This window comes from Gossypium hirsutum, chromosome D06 (assembly GCF_007990345.1).
Source record: "Gossypium hirsutum isolate 1008001.06 chromosome D06, Gossypium_hirsutum_v2.1, whole genome shotgun sequence".
Classification (NCBI taxonomy): Eukaryota; Viridiplantae; Streptophyta; class Magnoliopsida; order Malvales; family Malvaceae; genus Gossypium; species Gossypium hirsutum.
Genome location: NC_053442.1, coordinates 19663527 through 19691345, shown reverse-complemented (window position 1 = coordinate 19691345; position 27819 = coordinate 19663527). Strand labels below are relative to the sequence as shown.

The following is a 27819-nucleotide window of genomic DNA, read 5'->3' as shown; positions in this document are numbered from 1 at the left end:
GAGATATTTGAGTTTTAATGAAGAGAGGTCAGAAACGGCAGGTAGTGAAACAAGGGAATTTTTAAAGAATAAACTGTACCAATTAGATAAACTAAAAATTTTGAAAATTTTATGGTAAAAATATATATGAGTCTAGTTTTAGGGAAAATTAACGGTGCATAATTTGGAGTTCTGTAGCTCCAGGTAAAAATAATTTAGTGATACTGACTCAGATAGACAGCTTTGGATATACTTAAGGGTGAATAATGAAACTTTAGAAAATGTTATTTCTAAGAGTGTTAAGTACATTAAGGACGTGGAATAGAGTGGAGGAGGAGGAAAAATATATGTAAATATTCTGATAATATGAGTTTATTTTAAAAATAGCTAATTTACATGTTTTAGGTTCAGTGACTAAATTGAATAAAAGTAAAATTTTTAGGGTAATTTTGTAAAAATGGAAAAAATGACGAAATTTCAAGAATTGAATAGTTTTATTGTCTAAATTAATAAATTGAAATGAAATTATTAATTTAGATCAAGATCGCGTGAAAAGTTGAGGGAAATGGAAAATTTCCAAAATGTCCATGTATTATGGTATTTCTGCAATTTAGCCTAGTAAGTTTGTATTACTGTAATTCAAATCTAATTATTATTAATTATTGTGTTTTAATTGAAATTCATGGTAATTAAATGGAAATTTCTAGTGATATGATTTGAATTGTGAGCATGAGAAATTGTAAACTGAATGAAATGGAAATGAAGCATTGAATTGCATGGGTATGTATCGGGTCTCGTAGGCCCTATTTATTATGAATATAATATTTTAAGGATATATTGTGAAGAATTATAAAAGCATGTTAAAATTTTTTGAAAGTTTTAATTTAGATGAAATTTTATAACTCGGTTAAATACGTTTACAAGTGTATGTGTTTTAGTAATGCCCCATGCCCTATTCCGGCATCGAATACGGGTAAGGGGTGTTACAATTATTTTGATCTTCCATTAGCAAACTCAGCATTGAAATTGGTGTCGTATCGAATATTTGTATACTGCTGGTACCATTAATCGAGATCTTGGTTATATGATCTGCTACTTTGTTATGAAATTGAGGGATGTGTTGGACATGCACTTTCCAATTACGACAAAGAAGTTGGTGAATGTTTCATAACTCTTGTAATCTACTTTCGATTGCACCTTCAGCAAGGATTGTGTCCACCAGCTTAGTATTGTCGCACTCGAGTTTCACATGCCGAAAGCTAAAATACCAGGAAATAATGAGCTCCTCTAGCAAGGCTCTTGACTCAACCTTAAAGACGAAATTCTAGCAATGTTCATCGAGAAACCACATATCCATTCCGCATGAGAGTCTCGAAGGACCACCCCCAATCGAATTACCAATACCATGCGCCAAGGCTGCTTCATCAGCGTTTAATTTCACCCAGCCTACTTCTGGTGTACACCAATGGGTAGACGTGATCGTGGTCGTGGAAAGAACTTGTGCTGTCATTGAACTTGAGTAGTTCCTTGCCCATGCGATAGTCGTAGCAGTAACTTCCTATAGTGAACTATGTTTGTCGGTGAAAATGTAGTTGTTACATGTCTTCCAAAGGAGCCAACAAAGGATAGAAAAGAGTGTTCCCCATGTATATTCATGATTTCCAACACCATCTTGACATGATAAATTTCAATTGAGCCAATTAATAATAGATAACAAGAAAAAAGACTTTGTAGTATCCTAGACCCGTCTCGTTCACCAGATCTGGGTCCTAGGTGATACAATGACCCAAATAATATAACTACAACAACGAGTCTATTATAGTTAACTTACTTAAACTCTTAAATTACACATCAAAATTATAACAAGAAATATAACTCTTCTAAATTTCAACCACACAACTTAATAGTATTTACAACACCAAAATTTAAAATAAGATTGTTACACTTGTATCGACCCCCAAGGTGTGGCCTTTAAGGGAGCCTCTCTATACACATGAATGACATCCACGCCTCTTCCTCAACCTGGCATTGTTTGGCTCAGCCCTCCACTCGATTCTCGAGTGAAAACTTTATCCTACAAATAAGCAAACAATTTGTAAGTTCAATAAAATTTAGTGAGTTTCTGCATAATGACCCTATAACAAAATTCATAACTTTAAGGAACGAAGTTTTAAGTAGAGATATCAACTCCCTGTTCATCCTTGGTCATTCGCAGATTTCATTGGCGAGGTTGATGCCCTCTCTTCTTTTCGCAGCTTACCGATAGCAAACTTACTCTTTATTTGAGTCGTAAACATGTTCTTTACAGAATTGGTCCTCCATAGTGCAGGCCTAATTCTGCCTCATTCCAAAATTTCCATTTTTACCTTAACTCATTTTGTGTTCATGATTCTGACCATGTGAATAAGCGATATAAAGGGATGCCTTACTACTAGGATAGCTTTGCACTATACCATCTAATCCTGGCTAATTGTTTGTCCTGTTCCTAGTCATCAAATGGCTAATGATAATAGATAAATCCCTATTGATCTATACTCTTTGTTGCCTTTCGGCGGGATTCTGCACAAGTAGTCCTTGGCAGACTTCCATATGGTTTATTTTGCATTACATAACCCTAGTTAGCTCACCCATCAATTGGTGAATGTTCTGCCGTCCTCTACCATATGACTATTTGGGCAACCATTGTCTCTGTGTAGACTTCGACAAACTTACTAGACGCTAGATACCGGTGGCTTCTTATTTTTATGTTACACTTAATCATCTTATTTTCACCACGACTCGAGTTTACTTGCCCAAACATGGAGACTCATATTCTTAATCTGGCGGATCCTTGGACTATCCCATTTATCCATGTTCTCGGACAAGTCATACTCGTCCTTTCGTGTTACTCTCCAAGTAGGTTATAGTTTGATCTCTCTCTTTTATTATACCGCCATCTTTTTAGCCTAACCTTTTTGTCGGACTTCACCTGATGCCACAGCCAAGCTACGATCTTAACTAGTCTGAACCCATGTTAAATGTTCTGGTGGACTCTATTGGTTGTCAAACTCGAACTATGGTCTTACACCTTACAACCCCATGTTTAATGTCTTGGTGGACTTCCCTGTGTTTACTATCTCGGTGGACTCTCTATGCTACCATAGTTAAGCTATGGTTTTACGCAATATACATTATGTTTAATATCCTAATGGACTACATCGTGTTTACTATCCCAGCGGACTGCCTTGCTTTTAACGGTAGACTCTATTGATTGTCATAGTCAAGCTATGGTCTTACACCTTATACCTTTTTGAGGTGCTGTCCTGAAAAACCTTATCACCATCGCGGTGTCGCCCCATAAAGCCTACTGACCGTTGTCACGATGTTGCTCTATGAAACCTAATTACAGTAGTCACGGTGTCACCTCGAAAGACCAATTAATATCATACCAATTCTTATTTAACCTTGATGCTCGAACACAGAAGTGTTCCCTTCGCGAGGCTTGAAGCTTTGCATATAATGGTTTGCACTCAAAAACCTCATATGACAGTATCTTAAAAGGATTCCATTTTCCTATTCATTCGCCATACCTCCTATTCGCCATTTCTACTTTGATGATCGAACACCGTAGTGTCCCTTCGACAAGGCCCGGAGCTTCGCATATCACGGTTTGCATTTAGCAACACTGTATGGTGGTATATAGGTTCACTTTTTCTCAATTCTAACTTCATCTAACCTGTAGATAATTTCCCTCCGTACTACGCATACATTACTTAAGCATATCATAAAATTTATCATTGAACATACATCACGCCTGTTTACCTATCATCAACTATCTACCATAAAACAACCAGCAGTCGATTGGCAAGAGCTTACACATTGTTGGACACACACAACCTACTCTTTCTTCAAGCACATACACACCATAACTTAGGCAACCTTAGTAACCATCAACGTGATACATGAAAGTCACATAACATCATCTATCATCTAGAAGGCAAGGTAAAAAAACTCACATCGCTTCCTTATTCTTGACAACTTAGCTTGTCCAAATGCCAAAGCCTCATTTGTCTTGACAACTAACCATAACAACCACTTATTGGTTAGCTCGAAGGTATTCAAACCTTAAAACTAGGAATCCATAATTATAAAAAAGCTTTGAGAATCCTTACTCTACTCATTCCTTTAATCCACAAGTTTAGTGGGATAAAGAAACTTATTAGTTCCCCAAATTCTTTATTTCTAGACTCTAAATCACACGACGATTGTAACATACAGAGCTTCCTTCAGCTACATATTCTTTTTCAAAGAAACTTAAGAAGACGATGCTTTAGAGAAAAGAAATGGTAAACATAATTGAGAAGAATTCTATTTCCTACACACACTTACATATATACTCTATTGGCATGGTCTCTACAAACCAATACCACCACTCAATCCTAATAATTTTGTCTCCCATTATAGAATTAGTTAGTTCCAATCTAACTAAACCAAGATGGAAATCTAATCATTTCCAACTAGCCACTTAAGTTTCTAAATATCTCATTAAAGCCTAAAAATTTCTATTTATATACAATTGACTCCCCAACTCTTCTTTGAGTTTGGGTCTTTAGGATATTCGGGTGTGACAACTCCCTCACCTTTAAAGAAAATTTTGTCCTCGAAATTTCTTTTCGTGACTAATCCATAGTAAACTTCAAGGAAATTTTACTATTTATAGGATAACTCTCCTTCTAGTTCAGAGTTATACACCCCTACTTTTTTTGGTGGTTTAGTTTGACTTCTTAGTTTCCTAGTTTTCTTTAACCACCCCACTTGAATGGCAGATCTGCATTTTACATGCACAATGAATATCTACCTTCCTGACGGAGTCTCTAGCTTACACCTTGCGTAAAATCGTTTTCACGCTAAAATTTATTTAACTGAGTCTATATGAGTGTTCACTAATTCTAGCGGATCCTTAATGTTGATTCACTCAGGAAAATCTTTTTACTTTTCCTTTTATTAAGAGGTGGACAAAAATCCTTCCCTAGATCAATAGGCGTCAAAAATAGATTCAGGGATTTAAATAGTTTATTTCTTTTCTCATTCAAATATCACTTTACACTATTAGTTATTTAAAATAAGACTTGAAGAATTCCTGTCATCAGTAATCAATTTTCTTCCCTAAATTTCTTTATCGTTTGAGTTCTTTTTTAAACCCTAAATCTTCTTTCTTTAACTTTTTCATTCTTACCTTTCACCATTCTTATTTTCTTTACTGGAATTACTCGTCTTCCATGAGCACTCCTTATTTTCCAAATAATCTTTTCACTTTGCTTTTTTCTTTTATCTTACATTGTATCATTTGTTTGGGGTTACACCAACATCGGAAGGAAGGGCTAGGGGTTCTGGTCTTCGTAGTTAAATGGGTCACCCGATGAGGGCTATCATCAAGAACGAAGATGTTCCGCAGTCCTGTGAGACTAGTACCTCAGTAAGAACACCATTGTACATTTGCCTAACCATTCTAGAGAAGATGGAAAATTACTTGGTAGCTTGAGGTATCTGGTTGCCTAAATTTGCGTATAAATTTGAGATTGTAACAAGGGAGAGACGTCTTAGTAATTTCAATGAGGGCTTTATTCTACCTCTTTACTTGTTGGAAGCTGGCTTCCGTCTTCCTATACACTATTTATTCTATTTAGTACTCAAAGAGTATGGAATTGCACCAGGGCAATTGATTGATTATCTTGGTGGACCTTGATGGCATATTTCTTGTACTACAATAGTCAGGATGAGCCACGCTTGCTAGGCGTCTTTCAACGCTTTTGCTGGTTGAAAGTTTTGGCTTAGGGCCCTTTATCTAGAATGGTCTACTTCAGTGTTCGTCAAGGTCATGAACCCATACTTAAAGGGTGGGCTCCAAACCTTCATTTGGATCGCAATAAATTTATTTTGGTGAAAGTAGGCTTCCCAACGATTTCAATTTTCCCACGAAGTGGTCTATTCCTTTCGAATCTACTTGCCGCCAATCTCAGCTCTTAGACACAAACATCCTTGTAGCGTAATTGAAAGATTGAGTCCAAGGTGGACTTTAGAGTTAAGAAAGCTCATTACTGTTAGAACTATCTTTCTCTATTGCTTAGAGGGTAGAAGCCTAAATGGTTGGCGAGTTTCGACCGTCATCTCGGAGTAAATCATAGAATGGTTCGAACTTTCGAAGAGGCGTGGCCATTTGGGACCGATGACGAGTTAGCTTGGGCTCTTGTGGGAAAATAGAGGGAGCCCACAGATTTTTTCTATACTGTTTGCAATATTCCTCCTCGCCGTTGGCTTACTTCAACTCCGGGGTTCATGGGTGAGTCTTCAGGTAGGGACTTAGTTGAGAACGTTGTTGACCCCACTGTTCCCCTTGCAGGTCCTACTTGTAATGACCCTATAGTCAGGGGTGTCAGAGAGTGCATTCCCAGGACTCTGTTCTCGTAAATATTTAAAAATATTTACGAAGTTAGTTGTGTCGTTAATTAGATTTTGGTTAATTGAATTTTTATGAATTAAGAGTTATTATAGTATAAAGACTAAATTGCATAAAGGTTAAAGTTGAATTATAGATTAAAGTTAACTAAAAGGACTAAAGTAGCAAATATACATTATTTTATGTTAGTGGACGATCATTAATGAAAGTTTAAATTATATATATGTTATATGTTATAATAATAGTTTAAATACATTTAAATTATGTATATTTATAAAATAATAATGGTTATTATAATAAAAACATAAATAGAAAGTGGTGGCATGTAAAATAAAAAGAAGAAAGAAAAAGAAAGAAAGAAAGAAAGAAAGAAAGAAAGAAGGGTGACTGACGACAAACCTAGGGACTTTAAGGTTCAAATTCAAAATTTGTTAGTTAATTTAGTCCATTTTCTTGTAATTTTTATATTTTTCGAATCTGGTGTTTAGAGCTATTCGACCCATGTTGAAATTTTAACATTGATTAAGATTTTAAATATTGTTATTGTTGAATAATTTTAGTATTAGTGATTTAATTGATAGATTTTCAAGCTAGAAATGAAAAAGGATTAAATTGTAGAACAAATTGTAAATTTTGAGTAACAAGGAATAAATTGTGAAATTTTTGAAATTTAACGGTTTAATTGAAGATAGGGAGCTAAATATAGCTTAAAGTGAAATTAGTATAAAAATATGGGATTAAATGTGAAGAATAAAAATTAGTCTCGATTTAGGGACTAAATTGGAATTTAAGCAAACATTGAGTAAAAATTAAAATATTCAATGTGGAATTGAATTGTGTAGTATTAATGTATTTTAATTGTTTTAATTTCGTAGCTAACGTCGTACCAGAATACTCGACTAAAAAGGGGAAGGATAAAATCAACGTCGAATCGCTCGGAATCCACAGTTTGTATTTCTATAATTCGAACCTAGTTGTTAATTGGTGTATTTTGATTTAATGTATATGGTAAGTGGTTGAGGTGAGTATTTTGACACTTTGATAGTGAATTGAAATTATAGTTGATTTAAATGGATTGAATTGGTATATACATTATGAATGTATTGATTATTTCAATTGAAATGAATATATGTGTAAATATGATAATGTGCAAATATGAGAATTTTAAAAGTGAAATGAAACCCTATTAACTGTATCGAGTTGAGTCGGATATAGATGGCATGCCATAAGATAAGAAGAGTTCAGGGATTTTTTCGACTTCGAGTCGATGAGGCACTAGGTGCCAATTTACTTTGGTTTAACCGATGACATACTGGGTGTCAATTTATATAGTGCTGAGCGTAGTTATTACTTCGAATTAATCCGATGAGGCACTGGGTGCCAAACTAGTGTGTTGGTTGGATCCATGTATCCGTCTGAGTCTGAGTCGTGTTAATAGGGGTAAATAAATAATAAAGTTCTATAATTGATATTAAAATGGCATGGTATGAGAAATTGAAAATTATAGTGGATTGAAAATGAAATGTGAAATATGTTGTGAACAAATGGAATATATGAGTTATGTACTCATGAATCGAATATGGAAAGGATAATGCCATTGTTTGAATGAAATGTGGATTGATATGTGAAAAAATATTATATATAGCAAGTGATGTGAATCAAGATATTTTTTAAACAAATCAAATATGATAGCATGTGAAAATTGAGTATGGTATGAAATGATATGGTAATATGCATGAATTTGAAATAATGGTATATGGTAATTGTAAGCTTAAACAATAGTATGTTCGTATAATTCAAATTATTCATTCTTGCATCATTATGTCTTTAATTGTTCAGATTATAGAAATATTACTGAGTTTTACTTAGTGTACGATTTTGTTTTCTGTGCGCAGGTTAGGTACTTCTCTTTTGGTTGCTGACTCAGCATCCAACAACGATCTTGATCTCAAATGTGGTGATGTTTACCTTTTGTGATGGCATGTACCTAGGAAGTATTAGTTGATAGTTATTTTGTGGATAGATTGTAAATGAAGTTATAAGTGTAATGTTAGTTTGAGTATGTAAATTTATGTTTGTGTTTGAAGCCATAATTTGGCATATTGTTTGAACCATTTCTTGTGAAGTGTATGTGAACTTAAGCTTGATATTTAAAGTAGTTATAAGTTAGGTTAAAGTGAATGAATTGGTATGCTTAAAATATTGATTTGAATGATGCATTGATGATATGTTTTGATGATATAAATGTGGTACCAATGAGGGTACATTGGTTAGCCACCTAGGATGATTGTTTTGAAGTGTTTTAAGTATGTTTGACCGTGTTTTGAATAAGTTAAACGAAAAGCTTTTGAGTTGCTTAATAGCCAAGCAAGTAGGAAATGGTAAACTTGTTGTTTAAAGTACATTTTAGGTTCACACGGCCAGACACACAGGCGTGTGACTTGGCCATGTAAGACACTTGGCTAGACACACAGGTGTGTGACGGCATTTCGAGAGTTACATGGCCTGGCACATGGGCGTGTGGCTTGGCCGTGTGACCCAAGTCAGAGAGTTACATGGGCGTATGTCTCAGCCTGTGAGTTACATGGCCTTGACACACGGACGTGTGACCTTGTAGTTGAAATTTCTCTAACTTTTTCCTAAAATTTTCAAATGTTCCCAATTTAGTCCCGAATCATTTCTAAAGTGATTCTAAGGCCTTGAGGGCTTGAATAAGGGACGATATGCATGTTTAATGATGGATTATGTTATGATTATTGAAATGTTTTTAAATAAATAATTTAGGTTACGTTTATTTGGTAATGCTTTGAAACCCTATTCCGGCGACAGATACGAGTTAGGGGTGTTACACCGCTCATCTCTTGCCCCCGAAACCCTTTCGCAACTTGAAGTCATGGATATTGAGGCTTTGTTTGAGGGTGCACAAAAAACCATGGATGCAATTGCATCAAGTGTGCAAACTAGTAGTAGTAGCCGCAAGAGGTTAAGACTTGAAAGGGGGTCTTTTAGTGTTAGGGAGAGTAGTGGAAACAAGTTGCCCCACCACAGGCTTGGAAAACAACCGGTCTTTCCAGAGGGTGGATCCCTTGCTCCCCTGTTAATGCCCAACACAATGTTTCCATCATCTGATTCTCCAGTACGCTTTTGGTCCCCCCTTTCAATTCTACCCAAGCTTTTTGTTGAGCTCACCAATATTGTAGACCCGCTTGCTACCACCTCAACTCCCCACACTTCCCCTTTTGGTGCCCTCACTTATACTCCCCCTTCAAGGGAAGTTCAAACTTTCTTCTCCTGGCGAAATCATCTCTATGCGGGTTAGTATCCTTTTTTCTCTCTTTACTGTCCAACAACGAATGGACTAGGAGCTATCCTTGGAATTTAAGGAGTTCACCCACCACTCATCCCCTTCCTCTAGCGTTCACAAACCCACTTTTCAAGAGCTAGGGGTTCCTTTTCCATGTTATCAGTAGAGAATGGCCTCGAGAGCTAGGCCCTCCTGCAGGCTTGTGCTGAATTTGAGGCCAAGTAGGCCGAGTCTAAAAGGGCCGTTCTCTTTAACAAGAAATCTCTTGCTTAGCTTTGCCAATCATATGAGGCTTCTATCTAGAAAATTTTTGAGTTCACTGAGTCTATCTCCACTTAGGAGACCAAATACCAGTCCTTAGAGACTGGAGCAATTGAGTTGGAGGAGAAGGTTCGTCAGTTGGAGACCCTCGAGCAATATCACCTCGCCTATAGGGAGTGCATCCAGAAAGAGAATGAGGAGACATTGGCGAAGTACAAGGTGAACACCTAGTAGGGCATTCAAGATTTCCTTCCCAAATTAAGGGTAAACTTGATTTTCCAAGCATAGGTTGCCACGAGTCCCTTTGACTTGAGTTAAGTAAATTTTAGCTCTCTACACCAGTTTACCATTATGAACCTTGGCTTTGATGTTTACGATTCCTCTAGGACTAGCTGAGAGGAATTTCAGAGAGAATGAAGGGAATCGAGAGAACTCTTTCATAATCAAGGCTTGGAAGCATCCGACCTTGATTCTCCAAGAAATTCAGTTCTAGGGGAAAATTGAAATAGCCATATACTTGTAAAATATTATCTATAATGAAGATTTCTTCTTCTTTATTCATCCTTTATGTTTGCATATCTCACCTTCCTTTCAGTTATAATAAGCCCAATGCCGACTTTCATAATTTACACGCTACATCAACATCCTAACATAAATGAATCCTTTATAATAACCTGAGATCCTAAGCCAAACCTGTCGTGACATGTTTATAGGGGCATTTTCTTAACTTCTCATGTTTAGAGAATTGACTAAATCGAAGCTCTAATACCACTAAATTTAGCAACCTAGACCAAACCCGTATGCCAGATTCGGGTACTAGGCGATACAAGGACCCAAATAATATAATTATGACAACGAGTCTATTATAATTAATTTACTTAAACTATTAAATTACACATAAAAATTTTAACAAGAAATGTAACTCTTCTAAACTTCAGTCACACAACTTAACAATATTTACAACACCAAAATTTAAAATAAGATTGTTACATTTGTATCGATCCCCAAGGTGTTGCCTCTAAGGGAGCCTCTCTATGCACATGAATGACATCCATGCCTCTCCCTCAACCTAGTGTTGTTTGGCACAGCCCTCCACTCGATTATCGAGTGAAAACTTTATCCTACAAATAAGCATAAAATTTTTAAGTTCAATTGAACTTAGTGAGTTTCTGCATAATGACCCTATAAAAAATTCAGAACTTTAAGGAATGATGTTTTAAGTAGAGATTTCAACTCCCAGTTCATCCTTGACCATTCGCAGATTTCACCAGCGAGGTTATGCCCTCCATTCTTTCCGTAGCCTACCTTTGGTAGACTTACTCTTTATCAGAGTCATAAACATGTTCTTTACGGAATTGGTTCTCTAAGGTGTAGGCCTGATTCCGCTGCATTCCAATTTTTCCCTTTTTACCTTAACCCGCTCTGTGTTCACGATTCTGACTATGTGAATAAGCCATATGAAGGGATGTCTTACCACCGAGATAGCCTTGCACTATACCATTTAATCTTGGCTAACTATTCGTCCTGTTCCTAGTCATCAGAATGATTGATGACAATAGATAAATCCCTATTAATTCATACTTCTATTGCCTTTTGGAGAGATTCCACCCAAATAGTCCTTGGCGGGCTTCCATATGACTTATTCTACATTACATAACCCTAATTAGCTCACCCATCAATTGGTGCATGTTCTAGCGTCTTCCACTACCTGACTGTCTGGGTGGCTATTATCTCTGCGTAGACCTCAATAGACTTACTAGACACTAGATACTTGCGGATCCTTAGTTTTATGTTCCATTTAATCATCTTATTTTCACCCCGACTCAGGTTTACTTGCCCAAAGATGTAGACTCATATTCTTAATCTGGCAGATCTTTGGACTATCTCATTTACCCGTGTTCTCAGACGTATCGTACTTGTCCTTTCGTGTTACTCTCCAAGTAGGTCATATTTCGATCTTTATCTTTTCTTATATTGCCATCTTTCTAGCCCAACCTTTTCGGCGAACTTCACCTGACACCATAGCCAAACTACGGTCTTACCTAGCCTGAACCCATGTTAAATGTCTTAGTGGACTCTATTGGTTGCAAAATCTGAGTTATAGTCTTACACATTGTAACCCCATGTTTAGTGTCCTGGTGAACTTCTTCGTGTTTACTGTCCCGACGGATTCTCTATGTTGTCATAGCCGAGCTATGGTCTTACACACTATACCCCATGTTTAATATTCTAGCAGACTACCTCGTGTTTACTATCTCGACAGATTGCCTCGCTTTTAATATCTCGACAGACTCTATTGGTTGTCATAGCTTTAACACCTGAGATCTGGTGGGTCTAAAGTTTCGATGTATAACTGTAAATAGTTTGTCTGACATAGTGTTAGCCGTCCAAATGATTGTTTTGGCGTAAACGTGTGGGCGTATAGTATCTGCCACATAAGAAAGTAAGAATTTGATTTCCTAATATTGCAATATTAATGAAAAGTTAGTGTTATCAGATAAATGGTAAGTATAAAATAAGTATTCGCCAAAGGTATAGTACGCTTGATTTTCCTGGAATCTTGTGCTAGTTAGAATTTAAGTAACTTGGTTAGAAATCAACAAGATAGCCAATCTGGGTAATGGTGATTTCAAGGTATTTATTAATATTTCTCTCGAGAACTACAGACCATTAAGAAGGCAAGTTTTGAAACACATGACACTTGTTAAATTCCACTAAGTAAGTTAATTTATATATATAAGAGATGAGTTCTGAATGGGGGGTTCTTTTTTCTTCTTCCTTAAGTGATATTTACTGAAACCTTTCTTAAGTCTAAATGTATCCTACATCGATGATCTAGAGGCCATGGTTCTTTGATAATCGCTAGCTGCTTTGCATCAAGGTAAGTATTTTAGCTCTGTATGTTAAGCTTTGAAGGAGTAAAACTGTATTTGGTACTTGAGCAGTAACACTGTGAGTATAAGGTTTCTACATAATATTATCAATGATTGACATGATAAGTAATCTCTATGTACAAGAGTAGTAATAGTGAAACTATGTTTTTAAGTAGTGGTTGTTGCTGGTTTGAAATGGATATCTGGAATTGGAGTCTTTGAACTACAGTAGGTGAGAATTAGGTGAGTTCTTATGCTGACTCCTGCATGTATATTGTTTATACCGAAGCATATCCATAAGAAAAATTACCAAACTATGAATCTGAAACCATGAAAAATATAGTATGAATATGATATGCATGCGACTATATGAATGATTATTAAAAAAAATCTATAAGTGTGTGAATGTTTGCTGAGGATAATATGTATATTTGGTATGAAATCTATTAAATTCAATTATGTAATGAGTGGTGTATGAGTACTACGATGTTGAAGTATGGTTGTATATGTCTGTTTGGAATTTATGCTCTGAGATGTGTGTTCTTTAGGGTGTAAGTTAGGAAATCAAGGTGTTGGGCTTAGATTGTGTCAGTGCATGAAGAGTTTGTAAAGTGGGTCTGTGTCTGGTCACCGATGTGGTATCTGATGAAGTCCACCGGGACAGAAAACACGAACTCTGAAGGAAAAGTCCATGGCCATGGCACTCTCTAAAAATGAACTAATGAAAGGTGATTACCCAATGAGGTTCTCTGAGTGTCCCAGGTTGATGATGGGAAAATCTCACATAATATGAGTTTAGGCAAATCCATATCGTAAACACGACAGCTAAGAAATAACTTTTGTGGCGTATTTTAAAAGAATAGCCTTTATGGTGTTCTCTGAAAGAATAACCTTTGTGGTGTACTATGAAAGAATAATCTTTATGGCGTACTATGAAAGAATAGCTTTTGTGGCATACTCTAAAAGAATAACATTTGTGGAATACTCTAAAAGAATAGCCTTTGTGGCATGTTCTGATTGGAATGCTATTGTGGTGTGTCCTGTAAGGAGTTCTGAGGTGTGTTCTATATGATTCTTTAAAATACTCAATAAAGTCAGTGTCATATAAAGTGTCTATCAGTTACATGGTAACTATCATGTAAAGCTAAAATTTGACTGAAGATAATGAATTGAAGAGATATAGAGAAGTAATGGATTAGTATGAGAAGTTGTCCTGAATAAATGTTCAAATCTGAATGATCGAAGACTGTTTTGACCAATTGTATATGTTAACACCCCTAACCTGTCTCCATCGCTAGATTTAGGGTTACAAAGTATTACAACATTTAACAAGTCAAATATCAAAACAAACCATTAAAATATTAATTTAAATATCAAATATTCAAATTCAATCATCATTCATAGTAAATATGTAAATACAAGCTTTATATCGAGCTTACAAAACCTAAAAATCAATTTGAAAGCAATCAAGGACTAGTTTGAAATAAAATAGAAAAATGTAGAAAAATTTCAAAACAGGGGTCACACGGCCGTGTGACCAAGCCGTGCGTGTTTCTCCCACTTTCACCTTGGTTTCAAAATGAAGAAAAAGAAAAAGAAAAAATGTACCAACCCGTTTTTAGTGAAATCGGAACAGTGGTTTCGAGACCATAAATCTGAGTCAGAAAGAAAAAATTATTTTAATATTATTGCATGGTCTGCATTATGATAGGAATGACATATGAAAATTGCGTTAAGAAAATCTTACCGATTTCAAGTTTAATTGCTAGAAGGACCAAATTGCATAAACTTCAAAAGTTAAATTCTAATAGCTAGAGGGATTAAATAGCTATGGAATTCAAAATTTGAGGTTCTTATAAGGAAAATGACCATTAAGAGAAGTTAGTAGATAATTATGATGATTCATCCATGGAAATTTAAGAAAAGAAAAGGACTAAATTGGAAAGTGGAAATAATAAAAGATGGTAATTAATTAAAAGGTAAAATATCATCTTATTTTATCATCTTCCCCAAATTATTTTCATGGAAACTCTAGCTAAGAGAAAAGAATTCAATCAAGCTTAATTGGGTAAGCATTCTTGTCCCGTTTTTAGTAATTTTTATATTTTCGAGATCGTAATAGCCTAATTTAGCTATTTTGGGGATTAATTTGCAAAGCTATCAAAGTATTAAAATTTTTCTATGGATGAGTATGCTGAAATTTTTAAATTTATGGTAGAAAATGAAAGGTTGTTGATAGATAAACAATTTTTGTAAAGGAAATTTTCATGAAATTGTGATTTAGGGGCTAAATTGAAAATATGTAAAATTAATGGAAAAATTTTTATTTTTTTTGAAATACATGGACTGTTACTGTTATATGAAAAATTTGAATAGGCTTGGAATAATGATTAAATTGCATGAATTTCATTTTCCGAACCTAGGGATGAAATTGGAATTAGTTAAAAGTATAGGGGTAAAATAGTACTATTGCCTAAAATATGAATTGGATTGGATTGAATTGAATATGAATTGTATTAAATTGAGTTAAATTTACTCGTATAGATCTGGATAGATCTAGTACGGAATTGGATTGAGGAAAACAAAAAGTATCGGATTAGTAAATTCTTGTATACGAACAAGTGTCGAGGTAAGTTTGTGTAACTAAATTGTGTACATTTATATGTTTGAATTAAATTTTATATATGTGAATTGTATAATTGTCATGTATATGAAATTGATTAAATATCCGATAATGCCCGATAAATGTTAAGTCCCGTTTAAACAAATGAAAATCGATGGATACAAGTTTCCTGTATTGGTTGTAGTCATGCATATGTTGCGTACACACCACAGCTCGAAAGAGCATCCCGTTATTAGCCCTATCGAGTTTCCAGTTATATGGTTCTTGCGAGCTTCCCGTTAATAGCTTTTCGAAGCATCCCGATTATGGCTCTTCGTTAATTGGCTCTTTGTGAGCTTCCTAATAAGGCTCGCTTGAACTTCCTGATATTAAGCTATCCGGAGCTTCCTGTTAATGGCTCTTTGGAGCTACCCGATATTGGCTCGCATGAGCTTCCTGATTTAGGCGCTTATGAGCTTCCCATTATAAAGCCCGGATAAGCATCCCGTTATATGGCTCGAGAGAGTGCTTCCCATTTAAGTGTTCTTATGAACACTCCTGAATATGAATTGACGAATTACAGATTCGTACACTTCATGTGTACTACCCGATGTCCATCGATATTTCATAAGGTTCAACGGGAAAAGTTCCGATATAAGTTAAGATAATGTCTGAATGAATTAATAATTATATCTACCTGAAAATATATGGAAATGTTTATATGATGAGCTCATCTCTGTTACTTGAAATGCATTTGAAATACATGACTAACTTGTTTGAGGATGTATATGTGTTAAGTTATTGATTAAATTGATTTGGCTGTACTTTGTATGCTTATTTTAAATGAATATGAATGGTAAGTTAATTTCCCGTTATACGAACTTACTAAGTATTAAATGCTTACTCTATTTTATTTTTTCTATTTTATAGTACTCGGGAGCTCATAGAGATTGGAGTGGGTCAGAGCAAGATCACACTAACCTTCAGCTCTTTTTGGTATAAATAACAAACTTTAATTAGGATATAATGGCATGTATATGTTATATTGGTCAAATGTTGGCATATAAATGTTTTGGTTGTAAATAGCTATTGGAATGACTTGTAATAATCATGTTTTGATATATATATATATATATATGGTATTATCATGTTTGAGGTATGAATTTGATTATGCATATATGCATTTGGTATTTAGGTAAGTATAAGTTTTGGAATGACATAATAATAAATTGTCTATTGGGGAGCCTAAGGGCACATTGATTGTATGTGTAAGATGTCAAGTTTAAGACTTGGTATTGGCTTGGTTTAAATGTCTTGAATTGGTTGGTGAATGTGTTAAAATGTTGAAGTAGGTGGAAGACAAGTTTGGGTGAGAAATAAGGCTTGGAAATGGCCTTATTTTGTCCACACGGGTAGAGACACGAGTGTGCGTCTCAACCGTGTGTGACACATGGCCTAGCACATAGGCATGTGTCTTGGCCGTGTGTCCCCTGCACCTAATTATTGAAAATTAAATTGTCCACATAGCCTAGCACACTAGTGTGTGGCTTGGCCGTATGACCCAAGTCAGAGAGTTACACAGGTATGGGCACGGGCTGGGACATGGTCGTGACTCACATCGAATGCCCATACGGCCTGGGACACGGGCGTGTCACTTGGCCGTGTGAGCCACACGGCCTAGCCACACGGGTGTGTGTCCCCTCACCTAAGAAAAGTTTTAAAATGTCGCGAAAATTCTCTGAGTTCCCGGTTTAGTCCCGACTTATTTCTAACTCATATTTTGGGCCTCGAAGGCCCATTTAAGGGACAACATGAGTGAATATGTTTAAATTCAAATATAAATAGTAAATGATATGAATTAACTGTATTTGATCTGTGAAATTTGATAATGCTCTGTAACCCTGCTCCGGAAACGGATATGGGTTAAGGGTGTTACAGAAAATGGCTTCTCTTACTATCCACTTACAAAATATTCATTATTTATTTTATTTTAATATGATTTTATTTAACACATATTAATACTAATATAACTTATATATATAAATTATATATCTCTTGACCACCCACTACAATGCTTTTTAGGTTCCTTAGCTATATTTTACCTTATAATTTAATAATAAATCACACTTTTATACTTATGCGATTTAGTTCCTATACACTAAATAAGCCTTAATTCGATACAATTACCCAATCGAAATTTAATTCACTTCTAACATAACTCTATCAATATTTGATAAAAGTATTTATGAGTCTCGGATAAGGAATCAGGGTTCCGAAATCACACTTTCCCGAAATTTACCTAAAAATAGGTGGGGATACTGTGATATCATCGACTCTTCCAACTCCCAAGTCGCATCTTCGATACTATGACTAAGCCATAGAACTTTCACGAGTGGAACATGTTTGTTTTGCAATTCTTTCACCTCACGAGCTAAAATTTTAATCTGCTCATCCTCGTAAGACATATGAGGCTGAATTTTAATTTCTTCCATCGAAATAACGTGAGACAGATTTGAACGATATCTCATGAGCATCGAAACATGAAAAACATCGTGTATTTTCTGCAACTCTACTGGCAAAACCAAATGATAAGAAACTGGCCCAATCCTTTCCGTGATTTCATAAGGTCCAATAAAACAAGGACTCAACTTCCCTTTTTGACAGAATCGAAGGACTCTCTTCCATGGTGAAACCTTTAAAAACATTTTTTCATACAAAGCAAACTCGATATCTCGACGTTTCAATTCCGTATACAATTTTTGTTTGTCAAAAGCTATTCTCAATCTATCCTGGATTAACTTAACTATATCCTTCATTTCTCAGATAAATTCTGGGTCAACTACTTTTCTTTCATACAGCTCTGACTAGCAAAAGGTGTTTGACACTTACGATCGTATAAAGCTTCATACGGAGCCATTTGGATGATCAATTGGAAACTATTATTTTACACAAATTTGGCCAAAGGTAAATATCATTACCAACCTGATTCAAAATCAATTACGTAGCTCGAAGCATATCTTCCAAAATCTAAATAACACACTTAGATTATCCGTCAGTTCGCGAGTGAAAAGTTGTGCTAAAGTTGAGTCTCGTACCAAGAGATTCATGCAACTATTTCCAAGACCATAAAATGAACTAGGGGTCCCAATCAGAGAAAAATCGACATAGGTATGTCGTGTAATATGACAATTTCCTGAGTTTAAACCTCGGTAAGTTTCGAAAGTGACCAATCGGTTCTAACAACAATAAAATGGGCTGCTTTCATAAGTCGATTAACTATCACCCAAACAACAATTTTCTTGTTTGGTGATAACAGTAACCCTGTTACGAAATCCATCGTTATGCACTCCCATTTCCATTCAGGAATCAAGATAGACTGAAGTAATCTGGTGGGAAACTTGATGTTTCATTTTTACAAGTCGATAAGTTAGGCATTTAGCCACAAATTCAACTATCTCGCTTTTCATTCCAGGCCACCAATAAAATTCCCATAACTCGTGATTCATTTTTGTTCCACTAGGGTGCAAAAAAAAAAGGGTTATCACGAGCTTTGCGAAGTTTTAATTATTTTAATTCAACAACATCTGGAACACAGATTCGATTACGGAACCTCAAACAATCACAATCATCAATACTGAAGTTTTCTATCGAACCATTTTGAACCATATCTCTTTTTCTCGACAATTTAGCATCAACAACCTATGCTTCCTTGAATTGATCAAACAACATTGGTTTGACTTTCAATTCGGCCAACAAATTGCCATCATCGTAAGTACTGAGTTGAGCGAACATTGCCCACAATTCAACTGCTACTTTTCTACTCAACGCGTCAGCTACAACATTAGCTTTACTAGGGTGGTAATTGATAACACAATCATAATCTTTCAAAAGTTCAACCCAACGACACTATCTTAAATTCAACTTCTTTTAGGTTATGAGGTATTTAAGACTTTTATGATTGGTATAAATATGACACTTTTAACTGTATAGATAGTGCCTCTAGATATTTAAGTAAAAACCATAATGGCTAACTCTAAATCGTGCGTCGAATAGTTGCGTTCATGCATTTTTAGCTAGCAAGATGCATACACAATCACTTTCCCTTCTTGCATCAAAATGCAGCCCAAACCATTAAGAGAATCATCACTATATAACACGAAGTCTTTCCTCGATGTAGGCAAAGTTAGAACTGGCACCTTAGTCAACATCTATTTCAATTTCTCAAAACTTTCTTGGCATTGATCGTTCCAAACTAATTGAACCTACTTTTGTAAAATCTTTGTCATCGACATAGCTATTTTCAAAAAAAAGTTTACAAATCTTCGATAGTAACTAGCTAAACCAAGAAAATTGCAAACTTTTGACACATTCCTCGGTGCTTTCCATTGAACAATGGCCTTCATTTTCTTTGAATTAACTTGAATCCCATTAGCCGAGATAACATACCCCAAAAACACAACCTCCGATAACTACAATTTGCATTTGTTGAGCTTCCCGTATGGCTACTTTTCTTGCAACACTTGCAAAACAATTCAGAGATGTTGTTCGTGCTTCGCTTCAATTTTTGAATAAATCAAAATGTTGTCGATGAAAACTACCACAAATTAATCCAAATAGGGTTAGAAAATATGGTTCATGAGATCCATGAATGCCACCGGAGCATTTGTTAAGTCAAAAAGTATTACCAAGAATTCATAATGGCCATAACGTGTACGAAACACCGTTTTAAGCACGTCACTATCTTTTACTTTCAATTGATAGTAACTCGATTTCAAGTCAATCTTCGAAAAGACAAGCTCTTTTCAACTGATCAAACAAGTCATCGATATGAGGTAGAGGGTATCAATTCTTGATTGTCAACTTATTCAGTTCTTGAAAATCTATACAAAGTCACATCGAACCATCTTTCCTTTCAACAAACAATATTGGAGCTCCCTAGGCCGATATACTAGGGCGTATATAGCCTCGGTCCAGTAAAGCTTGCAACTAAACTTTTAATTCTTTTAGCTCTATCGGTGCCATACGATAAGAGAATATTGGCACCGGAGTTGTACCAAAAAACACCTCAATTGCAAAATCAACCTCCCAATCAGGTGGTAATCTCGAAAATTCCTCGAGAAACACATCAGGGAATTCGCAAACAGCTTGAATATTGTTGATTTGACTATCACTAGCTTTTGAGTTAATGACATATGCCAGAAAAGCTTTACAGCCTTGATTGAGGAGTTTATTATCTCGAACAACTGAAATGATATGAGTTGAACTACTAGTTTGGACACCATTCACCTCAATCAAACTACCGTCAATACACTGAGCCACAAACTTCTTTTTACGACAATCTAAAATCACTCCATGCTCAGTGAGCCAATCCATGCCCAAAATCAAATCAAAGTCATTGAATGACATAATCAACAAATCAAAAGGAAAATATACGTTTTGAATTTCTACCTGACACCGCCTACGTACTCGATCGACTAACACTGACTACCCCAAAGGACTTGACACAACCATGGATACTTTAGACGTATCAGATTTTAAACTTCCTGATTTGACCAATTCAGAATTAACATAAAAGTATGAAGATCCAGGGTCTATCAAAGCAAAAACATGCGCAGAATATAATAAAAAGCAAGTATGTACAATGTATGCTTGTGTCGGTGTTCTGGCCTCTAACTGATGTGTAACTGCATCATTCCCCTTTCTTGCACCACTTCTAGAAACAGAACCATCACGACTAATTCCATGACCCCTAGCTGCAGGCGTAGATTTCTAAGTAGTAGCATGAGTAACATTATCACTTCTCAAGCACTCTCCAGCAAAATGCTCCAACGATCCATAACGAAAATAGGCTCGAGTCAATTTCCAACATTTACTTCAATGCTTCTTCTCACAGTGCTTATTATTCGTTATCTTAACATCTCAGGACGGACTTCGCACACTGTCTGCAAACATAGTTGGTTGCCGATCTCGATTTCTATCAGATCTATCAGACTTAAAAGTTGATATCTAATTACCACGAGAATATTTAGTTCACTTTGATTGTGGATGCGAACTAACAGTTCCCGCTCGTTTTCTACCAGCTATTGTAGTCTTAATCTCTTTATCGAGACCCAAAGCTTGCTCCACCATTTTTGATCGCTCGACTAAATCAGCAAAGTCTGAAATTCGATATGATAGAAGTTGTACTCTGAGTTCATCGTATAAACCACGTAGAAATTGTTTACAAATTTTAACTTCAGACGACACAAATTCTATAGCATATTTACTAAGTAGTGAAAACTCACGTTCTTAATCAACCATTGACATCTCACTCTGTTTCAATAGCGAAAATTCTTATTTCCTATCCTTAAGATACAACTGTCAGTTGGCTCGCTTAGCCAGTACGTAGCATGTTACCGTCTGCCACCACATATACGCTTCTCCTTACAGTAGAGAAGCAACACAAATTACACATTCTTGGGGGTGCACTTGAGTTGTTGCGAAACACGTTTAGTCGATTCCAACCAAACTTCGGCAGTTGGGGGATCAACCCCTTTCAAACCCAAAAATTGAGTAGCACTGTATCTCTATAATTCCTTAATCAGAGCTCGTCGAACAATAGGTACATGTACAATGACAGGAGTAACTCCTGCTACCCTCTAAAGAGTTTCAACTATAGAACAAAGTAAATTCAAATCACCTTGGCCCTCATTATTACCTCTGTCAACGTTAGGTTGTTGAGCAACAATTGAACGAACACTCGGTGCCACCGAATCAACTCTGTTTAAATTTTCAGTAGAATTATCATTAATATGAATCTTTTTATTAACTTCATTATTTTATTCTCCTGACATCTTTTAGTTATAAAACAAAAACAACTAATTCTAACATCCCAACCTCGACTCTAACTCGAATCAACTTTGGCATTTTCCTCTACACTCGATTCTGAGCTTGATTTAGTCTAAGAATCGACTAAACATATAGCTCTGGTACCACTAAATGTAACACCCCTAACCCATCTCCGTCACTAAATTTAGGGTTCCAGAGTATTACAACATTTAACAAGTCAAATATCAACATAAACCATTCAATAATTACTTTAAATATCAAATATTCAAATCCAATCATCATTCATAACATATATGTAAATACGGGCTTTATATCGAGCTTATAGAACCTAAAAATTAATTTGGAAACAATCAGGGACTAGTTTGAAATAAAAAAAATGTAAAAAAATTTCAAAATAGAAGTCACACGGTCATGTGGCCAGGCCGTGTGACAGAGCCCAGGCTTTGGGTGCTTCTCCCCCTTTCACCTTGGTTTCGAAATGAAGAAAAATAAAAAGGGAAAATGACTTTTCTTACTATCCACTTACATAATATTTCATTATTTATTTTATTTTAATATGATTTTATTTAACATATATTAATACTAATATAACATATATAACTTATATATATAAATTATATATCTCTTTATTGTCCATTACAATTAAAAAAAAGGTATAATTACTTTTTTAGTTCCTTAGCTATTTAGTTCTTTTATGCTAAAAAAGCCCTAATTTGATACAATTACCCAATCGAAATTTAATTCACTTTTAACATAACTCTATAAATATTTAATAAAAATATTTACGAGTATCATATAAGGAATCAGGGTTTTGAAACCACACTTTTCAACACCACTGACTTCCAGGTCGTTACAGTATGTGCTCATTATGAAAAGTAATTGTTCGATGATTCTAGGTTAAGTACACATATGAAATGATATTCTGGTTGCATTGGTCTTTGAAAGAAATTGGCATAGATATATTAATGTTAAGATTGAAGGATATAAGTGAAGGTTTGAAATCAACAATTGAGGAATGGAAATGGGTACAGATCAAGGCAAGTTAGTTAACTTATATGTAAAGGTCTAAGATTGGAAAGTACTAACCAAAAGTATGATCAAGAGTTTAAGAACAACAAGATTGTTACAATGAATCATCGACTTTCTTATTCAAGTATCAACTAAGGGAAAAGGGGTATTTTTCTCACTAAGTTCTTGAGAACTTATTTTTGTTTCATATTATGTTTCAAGTTTGTTGATAAGAGTCTGTGCTAGGAGGGATGATGCCAGAACCACGCTAATGGAATGACGCATCAGGTTTTTATGCATGCAGAGCAAGCTCGATGTCTTATTAAAAATCAGTAGTTCTACATAGAAGTCTATACTTAGAATAAATGTAATAAGTTATGATATTAGATGATAACTTTTGTAATTAAATTACTTTGCTTGTCTTTGTTTATGTCATTGTTGTTTATGTGACCAATCAAATTTGTAAATAATCGTGGTTTGTGATAATAATTTAAACTTATGTCTATATTCGTGTGGTAACACTCGAGATTCAGATCCAGTGAATCGGATCAGGTTGAGGGTGTTACAATAGTTGAGCTATGGTCTTACACGTTATACCTCTTTGAGTTGTCGCCCCAAAATACCTTAGCATCATTGCGCTGTCACCCCATAGAGCCTACCGGTCGTCGTCGTGGTGTTGCTATATGGAACCTGATTATCGTTGTCACGGTGTCGTCCCAAAGGACCAGTTGATATACTTCCATTTCTTATTTAACCTCGATGTTCAAACACCAAAGCGTCCCCTCTGCAAGGCTCAGAGCTTCGCACATCATGTTTTGCAGTCAAAAACCTCGTATGGCGGTATCTTAACGTAATTATATTTCCATATTCATCCGTCCATACCTCCTATTCACAAATTTTACCTTGATGCTTGAACACTGTAGTGTTCCATCTGCAAGGCCTAGAGCTTCGCATATCATAGTTTACATCTAGCAACATCGTAAAGTAGTATACAGGTTCACCCTTTCTCAATCCTAACTTCATCTAACCCGTCGATAATTTCCCTCCACAGGACGCATATATTACTCAAACATATCATACAATTCATCATTAAACATACATCACGCCATTTTTCCTATCATCAACTATCTACCATAAAACAACCACCAGTCAATTGACAAGAGCTTACATAGTATTGTGCACACACATAGACTACTTTTTCTTCAAGCACATACACACCATAACTTAGGCAACCTTATTACATCATTAACGTGATTCATACAAGTCACATGACATCATCTTGAAGGTACCTTAGTACATCATTAACGTGATACATGCAAGTTACATAACATCATCTATCATCTTAAAGGTAAGGTACAAAAACTCACCTCGCTTTCTTATCCTTGACAGTTTAGCTTGTCCAAACACCAAAGCCTCCTTTGTCTTGACAGCTAACCATAACAACCGCTTATTGGTTAACTCGAAGGCATTCAAACCTTGAAACCAGGAATCCATAATTATACAGAAACTTTGAAAATCCTTATTCTACTCATTCTTTTAATCCACAAGTTCAGAAGGATAATGAAACTTACCAGTTACTCAATTTCTCTACTTCTAGACTTCAAATCATACAACGACTACAACATGTAGAGCTTCCTTCAGCTGCATCCTTTTCTTCTTCAGAACGACTAAAGAAGACGATACTTTAGAGGGAAAAATTGGTAAACATAATTAAGAAGAATTTTATTTCCCACACACACCTATATATATACTCCTTTGGCACGACCTTCAAAGGCCAATACCACCACTCAATCCTAATCATTTTGTCTCCAACTATGAAACCAGTCGGTTTCAATCTAACTAAACCATTATTGAAATCTAATAATTTCCAACTAGCCACTTAAACTTCTAAATATCTCATTAGAGCCCGCAAATTTCTATTTCTATACAATCGACTCCCTAACTCTTCTTTGAGTTTGGGTCCTTAGGAGATTCGAGTGTGATAGACTCCCTAATTATATTTGGAATAAAAAAAAGTCAAACGACTTTAGGAAAAGTGCAATCTTGAATGGCATGAATGGAAAATTCGAATGCACAATCACATATAGGGAAATGGCCCTCGTTCGTCATGTGACACCTAATACGCTCTCCATTGGTTAATAGTTTGTTCTGCCAAGAAAGCCAAATAAAAACCCGTACACACTATGGTGATTTTAATTTCCAAATCATCTCCCAAGACATAGATCGATTCTCCTATTCAATACTGAATAAATTTTTATACATTGCAACAACAAAAAATTGTCTTTAGTTGCCCATCTCAACGCTATCTGATCAACCCTTGCACCCATAAAAAAAGGTAAAAGTGATCATTTTTTTCTTTTGACCGGGTAAAAAAAAAATAAAATTTTCGATGCTGCTTGACACGTTGAGAGCCCATTACTTTTTTTTTCTTAAAATCAGTGGCAGCATCGACAAGGTAAAATGGATTTTGCCTATTTTAATAAATAATTGGTGTGGTGCCTATTTTGATTAATAATTATTTTTTCACATTATTTGGGTCAAAAGGCCATCATTTGATCTAGATACCATATTGAACATTGAAAACAAACTTAAATACCAAATTGAGAAGAAAAAATTAAATACTAAATTCAACATTGAAACTAAATTTAAATGCTTACAAAATCCTACATTAAATGTATACAATTGGTAAAAACAAATCAAGATACACTTTGTGATTTGTATTACATGATATAAGCCAAAATTTCACGAGAAAATGAGTCTGCAATCTTCAATTAGCGAACACAACAATGCTAAACCAAATCAAAAGGGGATGATGATTTCTCACCCACGACCACACCTGCCTTGCAACAACATTCCTGATAAAGTTACTAAAATTTCAGAAATCATCCCTTTATTACTAGGTGTGTCAATCTGTATATTACAGATTCCATAAATTAAGCAAGAAAGGGATGGTTTCTGAAGCCGTAGATAACAATATTGCCAACAACATCCTTGCAATCTGCATCAACCAGTCCACTATAGTTGACCTTGCTTTCTCATTGTAATAACGTTATCTATAGCTTTAGAAATCATCTCTTCCTAACAATTTGTTTCAATTTATTTATATATTTACACATCCAAGAAGAGGATAAATTCTAAAGCTGTAGATAACAGTATTATAAATTATGATATTTTCACCATACATGACAATATTGAACTCGGTGCCTTGCTTCCTCGTCATGATAAAGCAATCTAAAGCTTTAGAAATCATCCATTCCTTTTTATATGTGTGTATCTGTACATTAAACAAGGGAGGAGTGATTTCTAAAGCTGTAGATAACAATATTATAAACGATGATATTCCAAATACTTTTCCTTGCAATGCCCATCAACCAATCCACCATGCATGACAGCATTAGGCTCAAATTATTTTTCACAACAGAAGTAATACATGGTTAAAATCATTAAAATATAAAATAAAAATTTAGCTGCTTTAAATTTGAAGGAAAGCATGAAGGCAAAGGCTCCATCCAATCGTGTAAGTAGCTTTGGTTTAGGCACAATGCAAAAGGTGGATTGCTATTGTAAACAAACAAACACCCGTGTCTGACTCTATGCCCCACTTCAACAACACCATCAAATGCTAGACCATGAATTTAAAAGGCAATAAACAAATGTGAAGGGGTTATTGTGTCATGAAACAACTGTGAGTTTCACGGGTCTTTACCCCTTTAACTAAATATTGGCTCCAAGCGGCAGTCAGATCGGCCATGGACTGGCACCTGCTGTTGACTCTGATATGGAGCCGATCTGCACATCACTCTTACCATTTGCAAACTAAAAAAAACAATCAGTAGTTCCATAGCAAATCAGCTAGGAGAAAATAGTTTTCTTTTTTTCATAATGAAACAAATAAAGGAGAAAAATCTACAGCATCTGAAAATCATTCTCTCAGATGACAAAAGATTATAGAAAGAAAAAAAAAGAAGAAGAGAAGTATTAAGCTGTAGGATGCGATTGCATGGATTGTTGATGCGTAGAATATTAGACTGGCAGAATGTGAAATATGAAAGATTAGTAGTACGGTATTGAAATATATAAGATATGAAAGATAAGAAGAAAGAGGAATGAATTGCGTGGACATCAGACGAGGCCGCCGAGCAGATAAAGTATGATGTAGGCTTAAGGTGTTAAAACTTGCCTTTATATAGTGGTTCCCTTTAGGTTTTTTTTTTATAATTTAGAAAAATAAATCATTTTTGGAGGGAAAAAACACGTCTAAACTTGTTTATGTCCGGCTCGGCCCGAAGATCCGCTCTAAAAGTAGGAGAATTTAGGTAAAAATATAGGCTTTAAAAATGAGATTGGGTAAAAAAAAAAGGTTCATTTAGAAAACGTGATGGGCCGGCCCTCAAGCAAGGCTTTTTTGGCCTGACCCTGGCCCGAATATGCAAAAAAAAAACTACTATCTTTTTACTATTTTCCTGCTTTTTTTACTGTTTTTTGCTATTTTCTTTTTTTTTACTATTTTGCTACCATTTCACTATTA

General features: G+C 35.3%; 1 long non-coding RNA gene across 1 annotated transcript; it reads right to left on the bottom strand.

Annotated features, from left to right (window-relative positions):
• Positions 1-25891: 25891 nt before the first annotated feature.
• Positions 25892-27450, bottom strand: LOC121218504 (uncharacterized). Its single transcript, XR_005914777.1, has 2 exons — positions 26998-27450; positions 25892-26565 (listed from the first exon to the last, which is right to left on the bottom strand). It is a non-coding gene; the product is annotated as an uncharacterized lncRNA (long non-coding RNA).
• Between the last annotated feature and the right edge of the window lie 369 nt (positions 27451-27819).